General features: G+C 43.9%; 1 pseudogene; it reads right to left on the reverse strand.

Annotated features, from left to right (window-relative positions):
- Nucleotides 1-19,619, reverse strand: part of LOC139385775 (uncharacterized) — a 71,046-nt pseudogene extending 51,427 nt beyond the window's left edge.
- Nucleotides 19,620-20,614: the final 995 nt, after the last annotated feature.

Below are 20,614 nucleotides of genomic sequence, written 5' to 3' on the forward strand. Positions count from 1 at the left end.
ACACAGCGTGCATCCAACCCGGAAGCCAGCCGCACCAATGTGTCGGAGGAAACACTGTGCACCTGGCAACCTTGGTTAGCGCGCACTGCGCCCACCCGCCACAAGATCGCTGGTGCGCGATGAGACAAGGATATCGCTACCGGCCAAACCCTCCCTAACCAGGACGACGCTAGGCCAATTGTGCGTCGTCCAACGAACCTCCCGGTTGCGGCCGGTTACGACAGAGCCTGGGCACGAACTAAGGGTCTCTGGTGGCACAGCTGGGGCTGCAGTACAGCGCCCTTAACCACTGCGCCACCCGGGAGGCCGCGCAATCTAGACCCTTTCTTTCTAAAAATTATCTGCCTAAATTTTTGCAACCCCTATTACTAGCCTATTCAACCTCTTTTTTGTATCGTCTGAGATCCCCAAAGATTGGAAAGCGGCCGCGGTCATCCCCCTCTTCAAAGGGGGAGACACTCTAGACCTAAACTGTTATAGATCTATATCCATCTGCCCAGCCTTTCTAAAATCTTCAAAAGCCAAGTCAACAAACAGATCACCGACCATTTAGAATCCCACTGTACCTTCTCCACTATGCAATCTGGTTTCTGAGCTGGTCATGGGTGCAGCTCAGCCACGCTCAAGGTCCTAAATGATATCATAACCGCCATCGATAAAAGACAATACTGTGGAGGCGTCTTCATCGACCTGGCCAAGGCTTTCGACTCTGTCAATCACCGCATTCTTATCGACATACTCAATAGCCTTGGCTATTGACTGCCTCGCCTGGTTCAAATGACTGCCTCGCCTGGTTCACCAACTACTTCTCAGATAGAGTTCAGTGTGTCATATCGGAGGGCCTGTTGTCCGGTCCTCTGGCAGTGTCTATGGGGCCACAGGGTTCAATTCTCAGGCCGATTCTTTTCTCTGTATATATCTATGATGTCACTCTTGCCGCTGGGGATTCTCTGATCCACCTCTACGCAGACGACACCATTCTGTATACATCTGGCCCTTCTTTGGCCACTGTGCTAACAAACCTCCAAACAAGCTTCATCGCCATACAACACTCCTTCCGTGGCCTCCAACTGCATTTAAATGCTAGTAAAACTAAGTGCATGCTCTTCAACCGATTGCTGCCTGCACCCTCCTGCCCGACTAGCATCACTACTCTGGACGGTTCTGACCTAGAATATGTGGACAGCTACAAATACCTAGGTGTCTGGTTAGACTGTAAACTCTCCTTCCAGACCCACATTAAGTATCTCCAATCCTAAATTAAACCTAGAATAGGCTTCCTATTTCGCAACAAAGCATCCTTCACTCATGCTGCCAAACATACCCTCGTAAAACTGACTGTCCTACTGATCCTTGACTTTGGCGATGTAATTTACAAAATAGCCCCCAACACTCTACTCAGCAAACTGGATGTAGTCTATCACAGTGCCATCCGTTTTTATCACCAAAGCTACCTATACCAACCACCACTGCGACCTGTATGCTCTCGTTGGCTGGCCCTCACTACATATGCGTCACCAAACCCACTGGCTCCAGGTCATCTATAAGTCTTTGCTAGGTAAAGCCCCGCCTTATCTCAGCTCACTGGTCACCATAGCAACACCCACCCGTAGCACGCGCTCCAGCAGGTATTTTGCACTGGTCATCTCCAAAGCCAACACTTCCTTTGGCCGCCTTTCCTTCCAGTTCTCTACTGCCAATGACTGGAACGAACTGCAAAAATCTCTGAAGCTGGAGTCTTATATCTCCCTCTCTAACTTAAAGCATCAGCTGTCAAAGCAACCTTCTGATCACTGTACCTGTACACAGCCAAACTGTAAATAGCACACTCGACTACCTCATCCCCATATTATTACTTACCCTCTTACTCTTTTTCACCCCAGTATCTCTACTTGCACATCGTCATCTGCACATCTATCACTCCAGTATTAATACTAAATTGTAATTAGTTTGCCTCTATGGCCTATTTATTGCCTACCTCCCTACTCTTCTACATTTACGCACACTGTACATGGATTTTATCATATATTCTTCTATTTTTTTTTATTTTGTTATTTTCAGTTATTGACTTTGACACGTTTGTTTATGTGTAACTCGGTGTTGTTGTTTTTGTCGCACTGCTTTGCTTTACCTTGGCCAGGTCACAGTTGTAAATGAGAACCTGTTAAATAAAGGTGAAATATAATAGAAAGAATCTGTGTGATGCAGTCTGGCTGACCACTCTGCTGCTGCCTGCCACATTGAGCCCTTTTGTTACAAAATAAAACATTCAAAAAATATTATACAAATATAATATTACAGTTGAAGTCGGAAGTTTACAGACACCTTAGCCAAATACACTTAAACTCAGTTTTTCACAATTCCTAACGTCTAATCCTAGTAAAAATTCCCTGTTTTAGGTCAGGTAGGATCACCACGTTATTTTAAGAATGTGAAATGTTAGAATAATAGTATAGAGAATGATTTATTTCAGCTTTTGTTTCTTTCATCACATATCCCAGTGGGTCAGTAGTTTACATACACTCAATTAGTATTTGGTAGCATTGCCTTTAAATTGTTTAACTTGGGTCAAATGTTTCGGGTAGCCTTACACAAGCTTCACACAATAAGTTGGGTGAATTTGGCCCATTCATCCTGACAGAGCATGTGTAACTGAGTCAGGTTTGTAGGCCTCCTTGATTGCACATGCTTTTTTAGTTCTGCCGACAAATTGTCTCTAGGATTGGTGTCAGGGCTTTGTGATTGCTACTCCAGTACCTTGACTTTGTTGTCCTGTGCAGTTGCAAACTGTAGTCTGGCTTTTTTATGGTGGTTTTGGAGCAGTGGTTTCTTCCTTGCTGAGCAGTATAGGACTCGTTTTACTGTTAATACAGATACTTTTGTACCTGTTTCCGTCAGCATCTTCACAAGGTCCTTTGCTGCTGTCCTGGGATTGATTTGCACTTTTCGCACCAAAGTACGTTCATCTCTAGCAGACAAAACACATCTCCTTCCTGAGCGGTATGACGGGTTCTTGGTCCCATGGTGTTTATACTTGCGTACTATTGTTTGTACAGATGAACGTGGTACTTTCAGGCATTTGGAAATTGCTCCCAAGGATCAACCAGACTTATGGAGGTCTACAATTCTTTTTCTGAGGGTCTTGGATGATTTCTTTAGATTTTCACCTGATGTCAAGGCAATAGGCACTGAGTTTGAAGGTAGGCCTTGAAATACATCCACAGGTACACCTCCATTTGACTCAAATGATGTCAGAAGCCTCTAAAAACTATAGTTTGTTAACAAAAATGTGTGGAGTGGTTGAAAACAAGTTTTAATGACTCCGACCTAAGAGTTTGTAAACTTCCGACTTCAACCACACACACACACACCCACCCACACACACACCCACCCACCCACCCACCCACCCACACACACACACACACACACACACACACACACACACACACACACACACACACACACACACACACACACACACACACACACACACACACACTGTGCCTTCGGAAAGTATTCAGACACCTTAAATTGTTCCACAGTTTCTTAAAACCTCTTTGGGATAGGGGGCAGTATTTTCACGTCCGGATGAAAAGCATGTCCAAAGTAAACTGCCTGCTACTCAGGCCCAGAAGCTAGGATATGCATTTAATTAGATAGTAGATATTGATAGAAAATACTCTAAGGTTTCTAAAACTGTTACAATTATTTTTGTGAGTATAACATTATGTATTTGGCAGGCGAAACCACGAGGGCAAACCATCCAGGAAATTATTTTTTGAGGTGACTGTGTTTTCTATTGGTTTCCATGGGAATCTAGATTTATGAGGCACCTGGTTGCCGTTCCTATGGCTTCCACTAGATGTCAACAGTCTTTAGAAATTGGTTGATGTTTTTCCTTTGAGAAATGAAGAAGTACTGTTCAGAACTGTTCAGAATGAGTGTGTACTCTTTTGTTTGGTGCACACTCCAGGTCACGCGCTCCACGTTGATTTTATCCGCTATTGAAGACAGTATATTCCTTCTTAAATTTTATTGATTATTTACGTTTTAGGATATCTAAAGTTGGATTAGGAAAGTTGTTTGAAATATTTGGACCAAGTTTACAGGTAACTAATTAGATACTTTGTAGTCATGTTGGGCGAGTTGGAACCGGTGTTTTTCTGAATCAAACGCGCCAAATAAATGGACACTTTGAGGATATAAAAAAGGAGTTTATCGAATAAAAGGACCATTTGTGATGTTTCTGGGACATATTGGAGTGCCAACAGAAGATCTTCAAAGGTAAGACATGAATTATATCATTATTTCTGAGTTTCGTGTCGCACCTGCTTGTTTGAAATATGATTTTCATGTGTTTGTATGGTGGGGTGCTGTCCTCAGATAATCGCGTGGTTTTCTTTCGCCGTAAAGCCTTATTAAAATCTGACACAGTGGCTGCATTAACAAGAAGTGAAGCTTTATTTTGGTGTATTGCACTTGTCGTTTTATGAAAGTTAAATATTTATAATAATTTAATTTCAATTTCGCGCTCTGCAATTTCTCCGGATGTTGTCGAAACGTTCCGCTAGCGGAACCGCTAGCCGTAACATTAAGTTACAGCCTTATTCTAAAGTTGATTAAATATTTTTTTCCCCTCATCAATCTACACCCAATAATGACAATGCGAAAAAAAAGGTATTTAAAAACGTTTTCAAATGTATTAGAAATAAAAACAGCATAGCCTATTTACATAAGTTTTCAGACCCTTTGCTATGAGACTCGAAATTGAGCTCAGGTGCATCCTCTTTCCATTGATCATACTTGAGATGTTTCTACAACTTGAATGGAGTCCACTTCTGGTATATTAATTTGATTGGACTTGATTTGGAAGAGCACACACCTGTCTATATAACATCCCACAGTTGACAGTGCATGTCAGAGCAAAAATCAATCCATGAGGTGGAAGGAATTGTCCGTAGAGCTCGGAGTCAGGATTGTGTTGAGGCACAGATCTGGGGAAGGGTACCAAAACATTTCTGCAGCATTGAAGGTACCCAAGAACACAGTGGCCTCCATCATTCTTAAATGGAAGAAGTTTGGAACCACCAAGACTCACACTAGAGCTGGCTGCCTAGCCAAATTTTGCAATCGGCGGAGAAGTGCCTTGGTCAGGGAGGTGACCAAGAACCCGATGGTCACTCTGACAGAGCTCCAGAGTTTCTCTGTGGAGATTAGAGAACCTTCCAGAAGGACAACCATCTCTACAGCACTCCAGCAATCAGGCTTTTATGGTAGAGTGGCCAGACGGAAGACACTCCTCAGTGTAAGGCACCTGACCACCCACTTGGAGTTTGCCAAAAGACACCTAAAGGACTCTCAGACCATGAGAAACAAGAATCTCTGGTCTGATGAAACCAAGATTGAACTCTTTGGCCTAAATGCCAAGCTTCACGACAGGAGAAAACCTGGCACCGTCCCAACAGTGAGGCTTGTTTTTCAGTGGCAGAGACTGGGAGACGAGTCAGGAAGGAGGGAAAGATTAACAAAGCAAAGTACAGAGAAATTCTTGATTAAAACCTGCTCCAGTGTAGTGGACCTCAGACTGGGGTGAAGGTTCACCTTCCAAGCACACAGCCAAGACAATGCAGGAGTGGCTTCGGGACAAGTCTCTGATAGTCCTTGTGTAGCCCAGCCAGAGGCCGGACGTGAACCCGATCGAACATCTCTGGAGAGACCTGAAAAAAGGAGAGTTGACAGAACTTGACAGAAAATGATGGGAAAAACTTGTAGCGTCATACCCAAGAAGACTCGAGGCTGTAATCACTGCCAAAGGTTCTTCAACGAAGTACTGAGTAAAGGGTCTGAATACTTATGTAAAAGTGATATTTCAGTTTAGAATTTTTTTAAATGTGCAAAAATTTCTAAAAAACAGTTTTTGCTTCATCATTAGATTGAGGTGTAGATTGATGAGATTTAAAAAAAAATCAAATTTAAAACAAGGCTGTAAAAGTAACAAAATGTAGAAAAGTCAAGGGGTCTGAATACTTTAAAAATGCACTGTATGAAATCAAACTTTATTTGTCACATGCACTGAATACAAACAGTGTAGACTTTACCGTGACATGCTTACTTACAAACCTTTAACCAACAGTGCAGTTCAAGAAGAGAAGCACAATTGGTTAGAAGAATGTAAAATGTCAGCCATGTTCTTCGGCGCCTCTATATACTGTATATCTGTATATACACTACATGACCAAAAGTATGTGGAATCCTGGTCGACGAACATCTCATTCCAAAATCATGGCATTAATATGGAGATGGTCCCCCCTTTGCTGCTATAACAGCCTCCAGTCTTCTGGGAAGGCCTTCCACTAGATGTTGGAATATTGCTTCCATTCAGCCACGAGAGCAGTAGTGAGGTTGGGCACTGATGTTGGGCGATTAGGCCTGGCTCACCGTCGCCATTCCAATTCACCCCAGATGTGTTCGATGGGTTTGAGGTCAGGGCTCTGTGCAAGCCAGTCAAGTTCTTTCACACCGATCTAGACAAACCATTTCTGTATGGACCTCACTTCCTGCACAGGGGGAAGCAGGAAAGAGCCTCCTCCAAACTGCTGCCACAAAGTTGGAAGCACAGAATTGTCTAGAATGTCATTATTTGCTGTAGCATTAAGATTTCCCTTCACTGGATCTAAGGGGCCTAGCCCGAACCATGAAAAACAGTCCCAGACCATTATTCCTCCTCCACCAAACATTACAGTTCACACATATGCAGTTCACACATTCGGGCAGGTAGCCCGGCATCCACCAAACCCAGATTCTTCTGTTGAACTGCCAGATGGTGAAACGTGATTCATTACTCCAGAGAACACGTTTCCACTGTTCCAGTCTAATGGCGGTGCGCCCCTGTTCAGTCATGTGAAATCCATAGATTAGGGCCTCATGAATTTATTTAAATTGACTGATTTCCTTCTATGAACTGTAACTCAGGAAAAATCTTAGAAATTGTTGCATGTTGCGTTTACATTTTGTTCAGTATAATATATAAATATTTTTGTATTTAATTGAATGTCCTTGCCTATAACTGTTCTGTACTTTGTCATGTATTTGTGCGTTTATGTGGACCCCAGAAAGAGTAGCTGCTGCATGTGAAGTAGCTAATGGGAAACCAAATAAACTATACAGACATGGACCTCTATCTCCCTCTAGTGGAGACAACTGTCAATACAAAGAATGGTGTGCTGTGGTTTAACTGGAACCTTCCACAACTACTGTAAAGGATGAGACTCCAGATAATGATTTGGACCTCACAGACTTTTGTCTTTTTCATTTCCTACAGCAGTATAGTAGATTAGAGCAGTACATAAACAATTAAAAGGCGTGATTAAATCTATTCCAGGAGACTAGCAGTAATTACACTAATCACAAATCATCATCACTTTTGACAACTTCAGAGACAGATCATAACTCGATGTAATGTTTGGTGCCTGTATTTCTACTGGGTACTTACTGTAGCCTATCAGAGGAGAGAACACAACGGCATGACAGTTCAGAGGCTCTGGACATCTCTGTCACGTAGAAGCCGTTTGCCTAAATGTAAATGTTTTTCTCCTGTGTGTGTACAGACAGTCAGTATGTGTATTTGTATTTATTAGGAATCCCCATTAGCTGCTGCCAAGGCGTAACAACGTAACAAATTCACAACACACTAAGTGTGTGCCCTCAGGCCCATACTCCACTACCACATATCTACAACACAAAATCCATGTGTACGTGTGTGTATAGTGTGTATGTTATCATGTGTGTGTATGCATGTGTCTGGGCCTGTGTTTGTGTTACTTCACAGTCCCTGCTGTTCTATAAGGTGTATTTTTACCTTGTTTTTGAAATCTGATTCTACTGCTGCATCAGTTACCTAATGTGGAGTAGAGTTCCATGTAGTCATGGCTCTATGTAGTACTGTGCGCCTCCCATAGTCTGTTCTGGACTTGGGGATTGAGAAGAGACCTCTGGTGGTATGTCTTGTGGGGTATGCATGGGTGTCAGAGCTAAACAGACACCTTGGTGCTTTCAACATGTCAATATCTCTCACAGATACAAGTAGTGATGAAGTCAATCTCTCCTCTACTTTGAGCCAGAAGAGATTGACATCCATTTTATTGTTAGCTCTCTGTGTACATCCAAGGGCCATCCGTGCTGCCCTGTTCTGAGCCAATTGCAAAGTCCCTCTTTGTGGCACCTGACCACAAGGTTGAACAGTAGTCCTGTTGCGACAAAACTAGGGCCTGTAGGGCCTGCCTTGTTGATAGTGCTGTTAAGAAGGTAGAAACAGGGCCAGTAGGACCTGCCTTGTTGATAGTGCTGTTAAGAAGGTAGAAACTAGGGCCTGTAGGACCTGCCTTGTTGATAGTGTTGTTAAGAAGGTAGAAACTAGGGCCTGTAAGACCTGCCTTGTTGACAGTGCTGTTAAGAAGGTAGAAACTAGGGCCTGTAAGACCTGCCTTGTTGACAGTGCTGTTAAGAAGGTAGAAACTAGGGCCTGTAGGACCTGCCTTGTTGATAGTGTTGTTAAGAAGGTAGAAACTAGGGCCTGTAAGACCTGCCTTGTTGACAGTGCTGTTAAGAAGGTAGAAACTAGGGCCTGTAAGACCTGCCTTGTTGACAGTGCTGTTAAGAATGTAGAAGCTAGGGCCTGTAGGACCTGCCTTGTTGATAGTGCTGTTAAGAAGGTAGAAACTAGGGCCTGTAGAACCTGCCTTGTTGACAGTGCTGTTAAGAAGGTAGAAACTAGGGCCTGTAGGACCTGCCTTGTTGACAGTGCTGTTAAGAAGGTAGAAACATGGCCTGTAGGACCTGCCTTGTTGACAGTGCTATTAAGAAGGTAGAAACTAGGGCCAGTAGGACCTGCCTTGTTAAAAGTGCTGTTAAGAAGGTAGAAACAGGGCCTGTAGGACCTGCCTTGTTGACAGTGCTGTTAAGAAGGTAGAAACTAGGGCCAGTAGGACCTGCCTTGTTAATAGTGCTGTTAAGAAGGTAGAAACTAGGGCCTGTAGGACCTGCCTTGTTGACAGTGCTGTTAAGAAGGTAGAAACTAGGGCCAGTAGGACCTGCCTTGTTGACAGTGCTGTTAAGAAGGTAGAAACTAGGGCCAGTAGGACCTGCCTTGTTGACAGTGCTGTTCAGAAGGTAGAAACTAGGGCCAGTAGGACCTGCCTTGTTAATAGTGCTGTTAAGAAGGTAGAAACTAGGGCCTGTAAGACCTGCCTTGTTGACAGTGCTGTTAAGAAGGTAGAGCAATGCTTTATCATGGACATACTTCTGCCATCTTAGCTACTGTTGTATCAATATGTTTTGACCATGACAGTACAATCCAGGGTTACTACAAGCAGTTTAGTCACCTCAACTTGCTCAATTTACACATTATTTCTAACAAGATTTAGTTGAGGTTTAGGATTTAGTAAATGATTTGTCCAAAATATAATGCATTTAATTTTCGAAATACTTAGGTCTAACTTATTCCTTGCCACCCATTCTGAAACGAACTGCAGCTCTTTGTAAAGTGTTGCAGTTATTTCACTGGCTGTAGTAGCTGATGTGTATAGTGTTGCAGTTATTTCACTGGCTGTAGTAGCTGATGTGTATAGTGTTGCAGTTATTTCACTGGCTCTAGTAGCTGATGTGTATAGTGTTGCAGTTATTTCACTGGCTGTAGTAGCTGATGTGTATAGTGTTGCAGTTATTTCACTGGCTGTAGTAGCTGATGTGTATAGTGTTGCAGTTATTTCACTGGCTCTAGTAGCTGATGTGTATAGTGTTGCAGTTATTTCACTGGCTGTAGTAGCTGATGTGTATAGTGTTGCAGTTATTTCACTGGCTGTAGTAGCTGATGTGTATAGTGTTGCAGTTATTTCACTGGCTGTAGTAGCTGATGTGTATAGTGTTGCAGTTATTTCACTGGCTGTAGTAGCTGATGTGTATAGTGTTGCAGTTATTTCACTGGCTCTAGTAGCTGATGTGTATAGTGCTAAGTCATCCGCATACAGTTGAAGTCGGAAGTTTACAGACACTTAGTTTGGAGTCATTAAAACGTGTTTTTCAACCACTCCACAAATGTCTTGTTAATTAACAAACTATAGTTTTGGCAAGTCGGTTAGGACAGCTACAGTTGAAGTCGGAAGTTTACATACACCTTAGCCAAATACATTTAAACTCAGTTTTTCACAATTCCTGACATTTAATGCTAGTAAAAATTCCCTGTCTCAGGTCAGTTAGGATCACCACTTTATTTTAAGAATGTGAAATGTCAGAATAATAGTAGAGAGATGTCACGCCCTGACCTTAGTTATCTTTGTTTTCTTTAATATTTTGGTTACGACAGGATGTGACACGGGTGGTTGGTTTAGTTTTTGTATTGTCAAGGTGTTTTTGTCCTGTCTTGGGTTTTTGTATATCTGTGCGGTTTTGGTATGTCTAGGTATATGTAGGTCTATGGTGGCCTGCATTGGTTCCCAATCAGAGACAGCTGTTTATCGTTGTCTCTGATTGGGGATCCTATTTAGGTTGCCATTTTCCATTTTGGTTTTGTGGGTTATTGTCTATGTGTAGTTGCATGTCAGCGCTCGTGTTCATAGATTCAGGGTCATTTTATTATTTTGTTAGTTCGTTTAGTGTTCTTCGTTTAAATAAAGAAGAATGTATTCATCTCACGCTGTGCCTTGGTCCCCTCGTTATGACGAAAGTGACAGAATAACCCACCATAACAGGACCAAGCAGCGTGAAAAGGAGGAGCAGACGTTATGGACTTGGGAAGAGATTTTGGACGGAAAAGGATCCTGGACATGGGAGGAATTACTAGATGGAGCAGGACCCTGGACGCAGCCTGGGGAGTATCGCTGTTCTAAGGAGGAGAAATACTGGAGAATAGAGGAACGGCTACGATATGGTACACGGCTCGCATGGAAGCCCACGGCTAGCACGGAAGCCCACAGCTAGCACGGAGCCCACGGCTAGAATGGAAGCCCACAGCTAGCATGGAAGCCCACGGCTAGCACGGAAGCCCACGGCTAGCACGGAAGCCCAAGGCTAGCACGGAAGCCCACGACTAGCACGGAAGCCCACGGCTAGCACGGAAGCCCACGGCTAGCACGGAAGCCAACGGCTAGCACGGAAGCCCACGGCTAGCACGGAAGCCCACGGCTAGCACGGAAGCCCACGGCTAGCACGGAAGCCCATGGCTAGTACGGAAGCCCAAGAGGCAGCACACGAGGAGATGGCTGAGTCAGGTAGGAGACCTGAGCCAAATCCTTGTGCTTACCATGGGGAACGTGTAACTGGTCAGGCACCTTGTTATGCTGAGATTAGCAGGTGTCTCCAGTGCGCTATGCTAGCCCGGTGAGCTCTATTCCAGCTCTTCGCATTTGCTGGGCTAGAATGGGCATCCAGCCAGGATGTTTTGAGCCAGCTCTATGTTCTGGATCTCCAATGCGTCTCCACTGTCCAGTGTATCCTGTGCCTCCTCCCCGCACTCGCCCTGAGGTGCGTGTCACCAGCCTGGTACCACCAGTTCCGGCACCACGCACCAGGCCTACAGTGCACCTTTGGCAGTCCAGAGTGTCCGGCGACAGTACCCAGTCCAGAGCGTCTGGCGACAGTACCCAGTCCAGATCATCCAGCGACAGTACCCAGTCCAGAGTGTCCGGCGACAGTACCCAGTCCAGAGTGTCCGGAGACAGTACCCAGTCCAGAGTGTCCGGCGACAGTACCCAGTCCAGAGTGTCCGGCGACAGTACCCAGTCCAGAGTGTCCGGAGACAGTACCCAGTCCAGAGTGTCCGGAGACAGTACCCAGTCCAGAGTGTCCGGAGACAGTACCCAGTCCAGAGTGTACGGAGACAGTACCCAGTCCAGAGCGTCCGGCGACAGTTCACAGACCGGAACCTCCAACGACGTGCCACAGTCCGGAACCTCCAACGATATGCCACAGTCCGGAAACTCCAACGACGTGCCACAGTCCAGAACATCCAGCGATGATCCACCCAGCGAGGGTCCCCAGCCCGGGGCATACGGCGAGGGTCCCCAGTCCAGAGCATCCGACGATGATCAACGGGTCAGTAATACAAGAGCGGACTCAGTGTAAAGAAGGGGGGCGGCGTCCATAACCAGAGCCGCCACCGAGGTTAGATGCCCACCCAGACCCTCCCAAATAGGTTTAGGTTTGCGGCCGGGAGTCCGTACCTTTTGGGGGGGGGGGGGGGGGGGGTACTGTCACGCCCTGACGTTAGTTACCTTTGTTTCCTTTATTATTTTTGGTTAGGTCAGGGTTTGACAAGGGTGGTTGGTTTAGTTTTTGTATTGTCTTGGTGTTTTTGTCCTGTCTTGGGTTTTTTGTATATATTTGGGGTTTTAGTATTTCTAGGTAAATGTAGGTCGATGGTGGCCTGAATTGGTTCCCAATCAGAGACAGCTGTTTATCGAGATGTAACTTCCTGACTGATGTCTTGAGATGTTGCTTCAATATATCCACAATTTTTCCACCTCATGATGCCATCTATTTTGTGAAGTGCACCAGTCCCTCCTGCAGCAAAGCATCCCCACAACATGATGCTGCCACCCCTGTGCTTCACGGTTGGGATGGTGGTCTTCGGCTTGCAAGCCTCCCCCTTTTTCCTCCAAACATAACGATGATCATTATGGTCAAACAGTTCTATTTTTGTTCCATCAGACCAAAGGACTTTTCTCCAAAAGTACGATCTTTGTCCCCATGTGCATTTGAAAACCGTAGTCTGGCTATTTTATGGCTGTTTCGTAGCAGTGGTTTCTTCCTTGCTGAGCGGCCTTTCAGGTTATGTCGATACAGGACTCGTTTTACTGTGGATATAGATAATGTTGTACCTGTTTCCTCCAGCATCTTCACAAGGTCCTTTGCTGTTGTTCTGGGATTGATTTGCACTTTTCACACCAAAGTACGCTCATCTCTAGGAGACTGGAGAATGCGTCTCCTTCCTGAGCGGTATGACAGCTGCATGGTCCCATGGTGTTTATACTTGCGTACTATTGTTTGTACAGATGGACGTGGTACCTTCAGGCATTTGGAAATTGCTTCCAACAAGACTTGTGGAGGTCTACAATTTTTTTGAGGTCTTGGCTGATTTCTTTTGATTTTCCCATGATGTCAAGCAAAGAGGCACTGAGTTTGAAGGTAGGCCTTGAAATACATCCACAGGTACACCTCCAATTGATTCAAATTATGTCAATTATCAGAATCTTCTAAAGCCATGACATCATTTTTTAAAATGTTCCAAGCTGTTTAAAAGCACAGTCAACTTAGTGTTTGTAAATTTCTGACCCACTGGAATTGTAATACAGTGAAATAACCTGTCTGTAAACAATTGTTGGAAAAATTACTTGTGTCAGGCACAAAGTAGATGTCCTAACCGACTTGCCAAAATTATAGTTTGTTAAAAAGACATTTGTGCAGCGGTTGAAAAACAAGTTTTAATGACTCCAACCTAAGTGTATGTAAACTTTCGACTTCAACTGTATGTGAACTTCTGACCCACTGGAATGGGTGCAAGAAATGAAAGCTGAAATAAATCAATCTCTCTACTATTATTCTGAGATTTCACATTCTTAAAATAAAGTGGGGAACCAATCTGACCTAAGACAGGGATTTTTTACTAGGATTAATTGTCAGGAATTATGAAAAAACAAGTTTAATTGTATTTGTGTAACGGGTGTCGTCGTCTGATGAGGAATAATCGGACCAAAGCGCAGCGTGGTAAGTGTTCATGCTTTTTATTTAAACTGAACACTATAACAAAGAGAATCAACGAAACCGAAACAGTTCTGTCTGGTGCAGACACAAAACAGAAAACAACTACCCACAAAAACCACGTGGGAAAAAGCTACCTAAGTATGGTTCCCAATCAGAGACAACGATAGACAGCTGTCCCTGATTGAGAAACATACCCGGCCAAAACAAATGAATACAAAACATAGACAAATGAACACAAATGAACAGAATGCCCACCCAAATCACACCCTGACCAAACCAAAATAGAGACATAAAAAGCTCTCTAATGTCAGGGCGGGACAATTTGGCTAAGGTGTATATAAACTTCCGACTTCAACTGTGCATAGACACACTGGCTTTACACACTGTCGTTAGTAAAGATTGAAAAAAGGGGCCTAGACAACTGCCCTGGAGAATTCCTGAGGAACTCAGGAGAGTGTGTGTTTGTTTATAATGCACCTTGCCACATCTTGGGAGTTGTTGGTCCTTGCAGCCTCCAGAAATGCATCGCCTGGAGGGAAAAACACATCCTTTTAGTATCTTTAGCAGGTAGAGCGCACACACACACACACACCTTTAATATCAGAGTCTTTCTTGAGGCAAACAGCCACGGCTGCAGCGGACAGCAGATGCCAGTCCATAGGGGTGTCTGCCTCTCACTCTCTCCCCCGGTCCTTTTGCCGCTCTGCTCCCAGTACTGGTTGTTGGTGCGCCCCCTGGAAGCCAGAGAAGCCCAGGAACTCCTGTGACCCTGGAGGTCAGAGAAGCCCAGGAACTCCTGCGACCCTGGAGGTCAGAGAAGCCCAGGAACTCCTGCGACCCTGGAGGTCAGAGATCCACCTGGGGACCATGTAGTAGTACTCACACTCTTTTGCTTCCTTGCTCAGAATTCCTCTACGGGAGACACGAGAGGTGGAAACAATGGGGTTCCGGTTGGTGTCCGCTTTCTTGAGGATGGTGTGTTTCCTCACGTTGTCCTTGGTGCTTGTCTGGAACACATCATGGGGAAAGGCTGCTCGACCTTCGCATGAAGTTCTGCGGCGGGAACCGACAACAATATGGCGGGAAAACACGTGAACCGTGAAACGTTGAGCCTGATAATAGTCCTTTAATTGAAGTCTACTGCTGCTATTCCTCCTACAGACCGTTATTTACCCTGTGATGGTTGACTGCAGTGACAGGACAAAAACAACAGCAGCATGGATGTCAATGGAACATGAACTGCATCATGGGAATAGTAGTTTTTTCCTACAGAAACTAACTGGCTCTGCTTCCTGGTATCACAGAAGGCTACTCCAGCACATCTTATGAAGGTTTACTCAGGATTTATTCATAGTCTTAAAATCTTCCACATACAAGTTCATCTAAAGCAACTTCCACATTAATTTTTTAAAATGTTTATTCTACTTTATAGCAAACAAAACAACTTTCTCCTTGAGCATGATTCACCACCAGATGGCGTCCAGATTCTGTGGCATTGCGGAGGCTGGATAAAGTAACAAACAGGAGTTGTGTTGCAGCAGTCAGCAGCGCCGTCCAATGGCCTACAGAGGCTGGTCTGGTCACCAGTTCCACACGATATGGGAGCAGAGGAAATGTACCATGTACATTCAATAGGAAAACAACATGTTTGCTATTCTGTACTGTAGGCAAGGAGGAAAAGTGGAGACATCTATAACCTAGAGTCAACATTTTGATCACATTTGATCATATATCACATTCAACTGTAACTTTACAGGCCGGCTTTCATATTGGCTACATATCACAAGACCCTTCACAGGGTCTTTGCTTTTGGTATTTTGCAGAACAGCTACTCTATAAACCTACTTGACCACATGACCTCACCTTACAGTAAAAAAAAAGAAAATATTGCTGTGAAACCAAAATTCCCAAAAAGTTGCTGTTTTGTGGTAACAACATACAATTTGAATGTAAGGGCGGCCCAATAGCCTAATCCTCAAAGGAGAAATCATATGCAGAATGTAATGTTCATTTGCTGGTCCCTTGAGAAAGTATTGACGAAGACTATGGGGCTGTTCTGGCCAATGTTTGAAAAATAATCATTTGAACATATTTAGTTTGCTCTGTGTTTGCTTCTGGATAAATACCTGAGTGAGGTGTGGATGAGAGAACATGGCTTTTCCAAGAGAGGGAAATGGTTTTCCTTTTTCAGAGTTTAAAAAGTTTAGAGATTTTCTCCACCTGAGCAGAAAAAGCACCGGTGGCATTCATCCAAACCCAGAGTCCCCACAGCAATAGCTCAAAGCCAAGAGGAAACGTGTCACTATTGCTTTATTGCGTCTCCACATTGAACTGTGTTCTGTTCCCAGACTAATAAATATACAGTCGTTAAAACTGTAGCCTACCCAGGCCTGATATATCAGATACCAGAATAAGGGACTTATTCAGGCATACAGTATTAGAGACAGGTGGGGTATCATCCAAATATATTTTGTATTTATATATTTATATCTTGTCAGGGATTGACATTAAAGTCTTAAAGGCACTTGCCCATCTGGCAAGTCAGGGCTATTTTTGAGTTGCCCGAAGAGTAGGATCACTTGCCTGCAAATCTAAATGAGCTATTTACATGCAGAAGTGTCACATATTGCCTGCCTTTCACCTACAATTTTAGAATAAAAGGTGCCATCCTTTTGGTATTTTATTAGGATCCCTATTAGCTGTTGCAAAAGCAGCAGCTACTCTTCCTGGGATCCACACAAAACATGACATAATACAGAACAATAATAGACAAGAACAATTCAAGGACAGAACTACAAAAATATATTTTTACAAAAGGCACACGTAGACGACATATCAATACATACACACAACCTATCTAGGTCAAATAGGGGAGAGGCGTTGTGCTGTGAGGTGTTGCTTTATCTGTTTTTTGAAACCAGGTTTGCTGTTCATTTGAACAATATGAGATGGAATGGAGTTCCATGCAATTGTCACGATTGGTATGAGAGACGGACCAAGGCGCAGTGTGATTGAAGTTCCACATCTTTTAATAAAGCGAAACTTCCAAACAAAACAATAAACCACAACATGACATCAGTGGTGTTACATGCACATACATAAAACAATATCCCACAAAGCAGGTGGGAGAAAGGGCTTCCTAAATATGATCCCCAATTAGAGGCAACGATTACCAGCTGCCTCTAATTGGGAACCATACAACCCAGCCACATAGAAAATCAATGACTAGAACACCCCCCCCCTCTATATAATACTGTACGCTTTCTTGAATTTGTTCTGGATTTGGGGAATGTGAAAAGACCCCTGGTGGCATGTCTGGTGGGGTAAGTGTGTGTGTCAGAGCTGTGTGTAAGTTGACTATGCAAACAATTTGGGATTTTCAACAAATGAATGTTTCTTATAAAAAGAAGAAGTGATGCAGTCAGTCTCTCCTCAACTGTTAGCCAAGAGAGACTGTATTTATATCGCCCTCTGATTACAAAGAAGAGCAAGACGTGCTTCTCTGTTCTGGGCCAGCTGCAGCTTAACTAGGTCCTTCCTAAATCTAAATCAAATCAAATATTACTGGTCACATACACACATACGCTGATGTTACTGCGTGTGTAGCTTATCAGTATATTACTGGTCCTGAACATTCCAAAACAGATTGCAGCTCTACCCATTCCAAAACAGACTGCAACTCTTTGTTAATGGTTTCAGTGACTTCATTAGCTGTGGTTGCTGATGTGTATATGGTTGAATCATCAGCATACATGGACACACATGCTTTGTTTAATGCCAGTGGCAGGTCATTGGTAAAAATAGAAAAGATTAGAGGGCCTAGAAAGCTGCCTTGCGGTACACCACACTTTACATGTTTGACATTAGAGAAGCTTCCATTAAATAAAACCTTTTGAGTTCTATTAGATATATAGCTCTGAATCCACAATATGTGTAACGGTCGTTGTTGGTGGAATCTTGCTTGTTTGTAGGTGACCAAATACTTATTTTCCACCATAATTTGCAAATAAATTAATAAAAAATCCTACAATGTGATTTTCTGGATTTTTTTTCTCCTTTCGTCTGTCATAGTTGAAGTGTACCTATGATGAAAATTACAGGCCTCTCATCTTTTTAAGTGGGAGAACTTGCACAATTGGTGGCTGACTAAATACTTTTTTGCTCCACTGTATATATACAGCAACACTTCCCCCATAAGCATCTCTGTCTCTTCTATAGATGTTATATCCTTTTATTGCGATGTTATATCCTTTTATTGCTACTGATGTATCATCAAATGAATTATCTGAGTCTCAGAAATGGCTAATATATGAATGTTATCTGATGTTAGCAAGTTATTGATTTCATGAACCTTATTTCTAAGGCTACATATATTAATATGGGCTATGCCAAATAACTCCTCAGACCCGGCCTTGGTCGTCAGGATCACTGGACAGAGAGTAGCAGTCCCAACAACTGTTTCCAAATGCGTCGCAGGATCCAAACTAAAAAGGGAGCTAGCTACTAAGCAACCTTCTAATACACTTTCAAAAAAATAATAATTCCAAAACAACAAACCGAGGTTTCCCTCGTTCTGCGTTCAACAGGATGAGTAGCGTGCAGTGTGTGTTCACAGTGCAGTGTGTGTTCAGTGCAGTGTGTTCACAAGCGGGATACTTTTCCCCTGTGTCTCAATACAAAGTAGCCTAATTACAGAGTACCAGGCTGTATACCTCCCAGTCACAACACTCCAGTGTACATTAAGTTGAAGTCTGAAGTTTTCATACACCTTAGCCAAATACATTTAAACACAGTTTTTCACAATTCCTGACATTTATCCTAGTAAAAATTCCCTGTCTTTGGTCAGTTAGGATCACCACTTTATTTTATGAATGTGAAATGTCAGAATAATAGTAGAGAGGAGGATTTATTTCAGCTTTTTTTTATTTCATTCCTAGTGGGTCAGAAGTTTACATACACTCAATTTGTATTTGGTAGCATTGCCTTTAAATTGTTTAACTTGGGTCAAACATTTTGGGTATCCTTCCACAAGAGTCAGGTTTGTAGGCCTCCTTTCTCGCACACGCTTTTCAGTTCTGCCCACACATTTTCTACAGGATTGAGGTCAGGGCTTTGTGATAGCCACTCCAATACCTTAACTTTGTTGTCCTTAAGCCATTTTTCCACATCTTTGGAAGTATGCTTGGGGTCATTGTCCATTTGGAAGACCCATTTGCGACCAAGCTTTAACTTCCTGATGTCTTGAGATGTTGCTTCAATATAGCCACATAATTTTCCATCGTCATGATGCCATCCAATACTGTGGATATAGATACTTTTGTACCTGTTTCCTCCAGCATCTTCACAAGTTCCTTTGCTGTTGTTCTGGGATTTTTTTGCACTTTTCACACTTTTGTCTAGGAGACAAAACACGTCTCCTTCCTGAGCGGTATGATGGCTGCGTGGTCCCATGGTGTTTATACTTGCGTACTATTGTTTGTACAGATGAACATGGTACCTTCAGGCATTTGGAAATTGCTCCCAAGGATGAACCAGACTTGTGGAGGTCTACCATTTTTTGGCTGATTTCTTTTGATTTTCCCATGATGTCAAGCAAAGAGGCACCGAGTTTTAAGGTAGGCCTTGAAATACATCCACAGGTACACCTCCAATTGACTCAAATGATGTAAAGCAGCCTATGGAAGAATTTGAACATTTTCAGCCTCCTGGTATTGTGTACAGATCCTTGCGACATGGGGCCATGCATTATCATTATCCCAGTCTGCTGTTACCACATGCTTCATGAGGGCCACCATTGTACCTGTTCCCAAGAAAGCTAAGGTAACTGAGCTAAACGACTACTCACTAGCACTCACTTCCGTCATCATGAAGTGCTTTGAGAGACTAGTCAGGGACCATATCACCTCCACCCTACCTAACACCCTAGACCCACTCCAATTTGCTTACCGCCCCAATAGGTCCACAGACGACGCAATCGCAATCGCAACCACACTGCACACTGCCCTAACCCATCGGGACAAGAGGAATACCTATGTGAGAATGCTGTTCATCGACTACAGCTCAGCATTTAACACCATAGTACCCTCCAAACTCGTCATCAAGCTCGAGACCCAGACCCCGCCCTGTGCAACTGGGTACTGGACTTCCTGACAGGCCGCCCCCGGGTGGTGAGGGTAGGTAACAACATCACCACCCCGCTGATCCTCAACACTGGGGCTCCACAAGGGTGCGTTCTCAGCCCTCTCCTGTACTCCCTGTTCACCCACGACTGCGTGGCCATGCACGCTTCCAACTCAATCATCAACTTTGCGGACGACACTACAGTAGTAGTCTTGATTTACCAACAACGACGAGACGGCCTACAGGGGGGAGGTGAGGGCCCTCGGAGTGTGGTGTCAGGAAAATAACCTCACACTCAACGTCAACAAAACAAAGGAGATGATAGTGGACTTCAGGAAACAGCAGAGGGAGCACCCCCCTATCCACATTGACGGGACAGTAGTGGAGAGGGTAGTAAGTTTTAAGTTCCTCTGCGTACATATCACGGACAAACTGAATTGGTCCACCCACACAGACAGTGTTGTGAAGAAGGCGCAGCAGCGCCTCTTCAATCTCAGGAGGCTGAAGAAATTTGGCTTGTCACCAAAAGCACTCACAAACGCACAATCGAGAGCATCCTGTCGAGCTGTATCACCACCTGGTACGGCAACTGCTCTGCCCACAACCGTAAGGCTTTCCAGAGGGTAGTGAGGTCTGCACAATGCATCACCGGGGCCAAACTACCTGCCACCCAGGACACCTACACCACCCGATGTCACAGGAAGGCCATAAAGATCATCAAGGACAACAAACACCCGAG

Source organism: Oncorhynchus clarkii, chromosome 27 (assembly GCF_045791955.1).
Source record: "Oncorhynchus clarkii lewisi isolate Uvic-CL-2024 chromosome 27, UVic_Ocla_1.0, whole genome shotgun sequence".
Taxonomy (NCBI): Eukaryota; Metazoa; Chordata; class Actinopteri; order Salmoniformes; family Salmonidae; genus Oncorhynchus; species Oncorhynchus clarkii.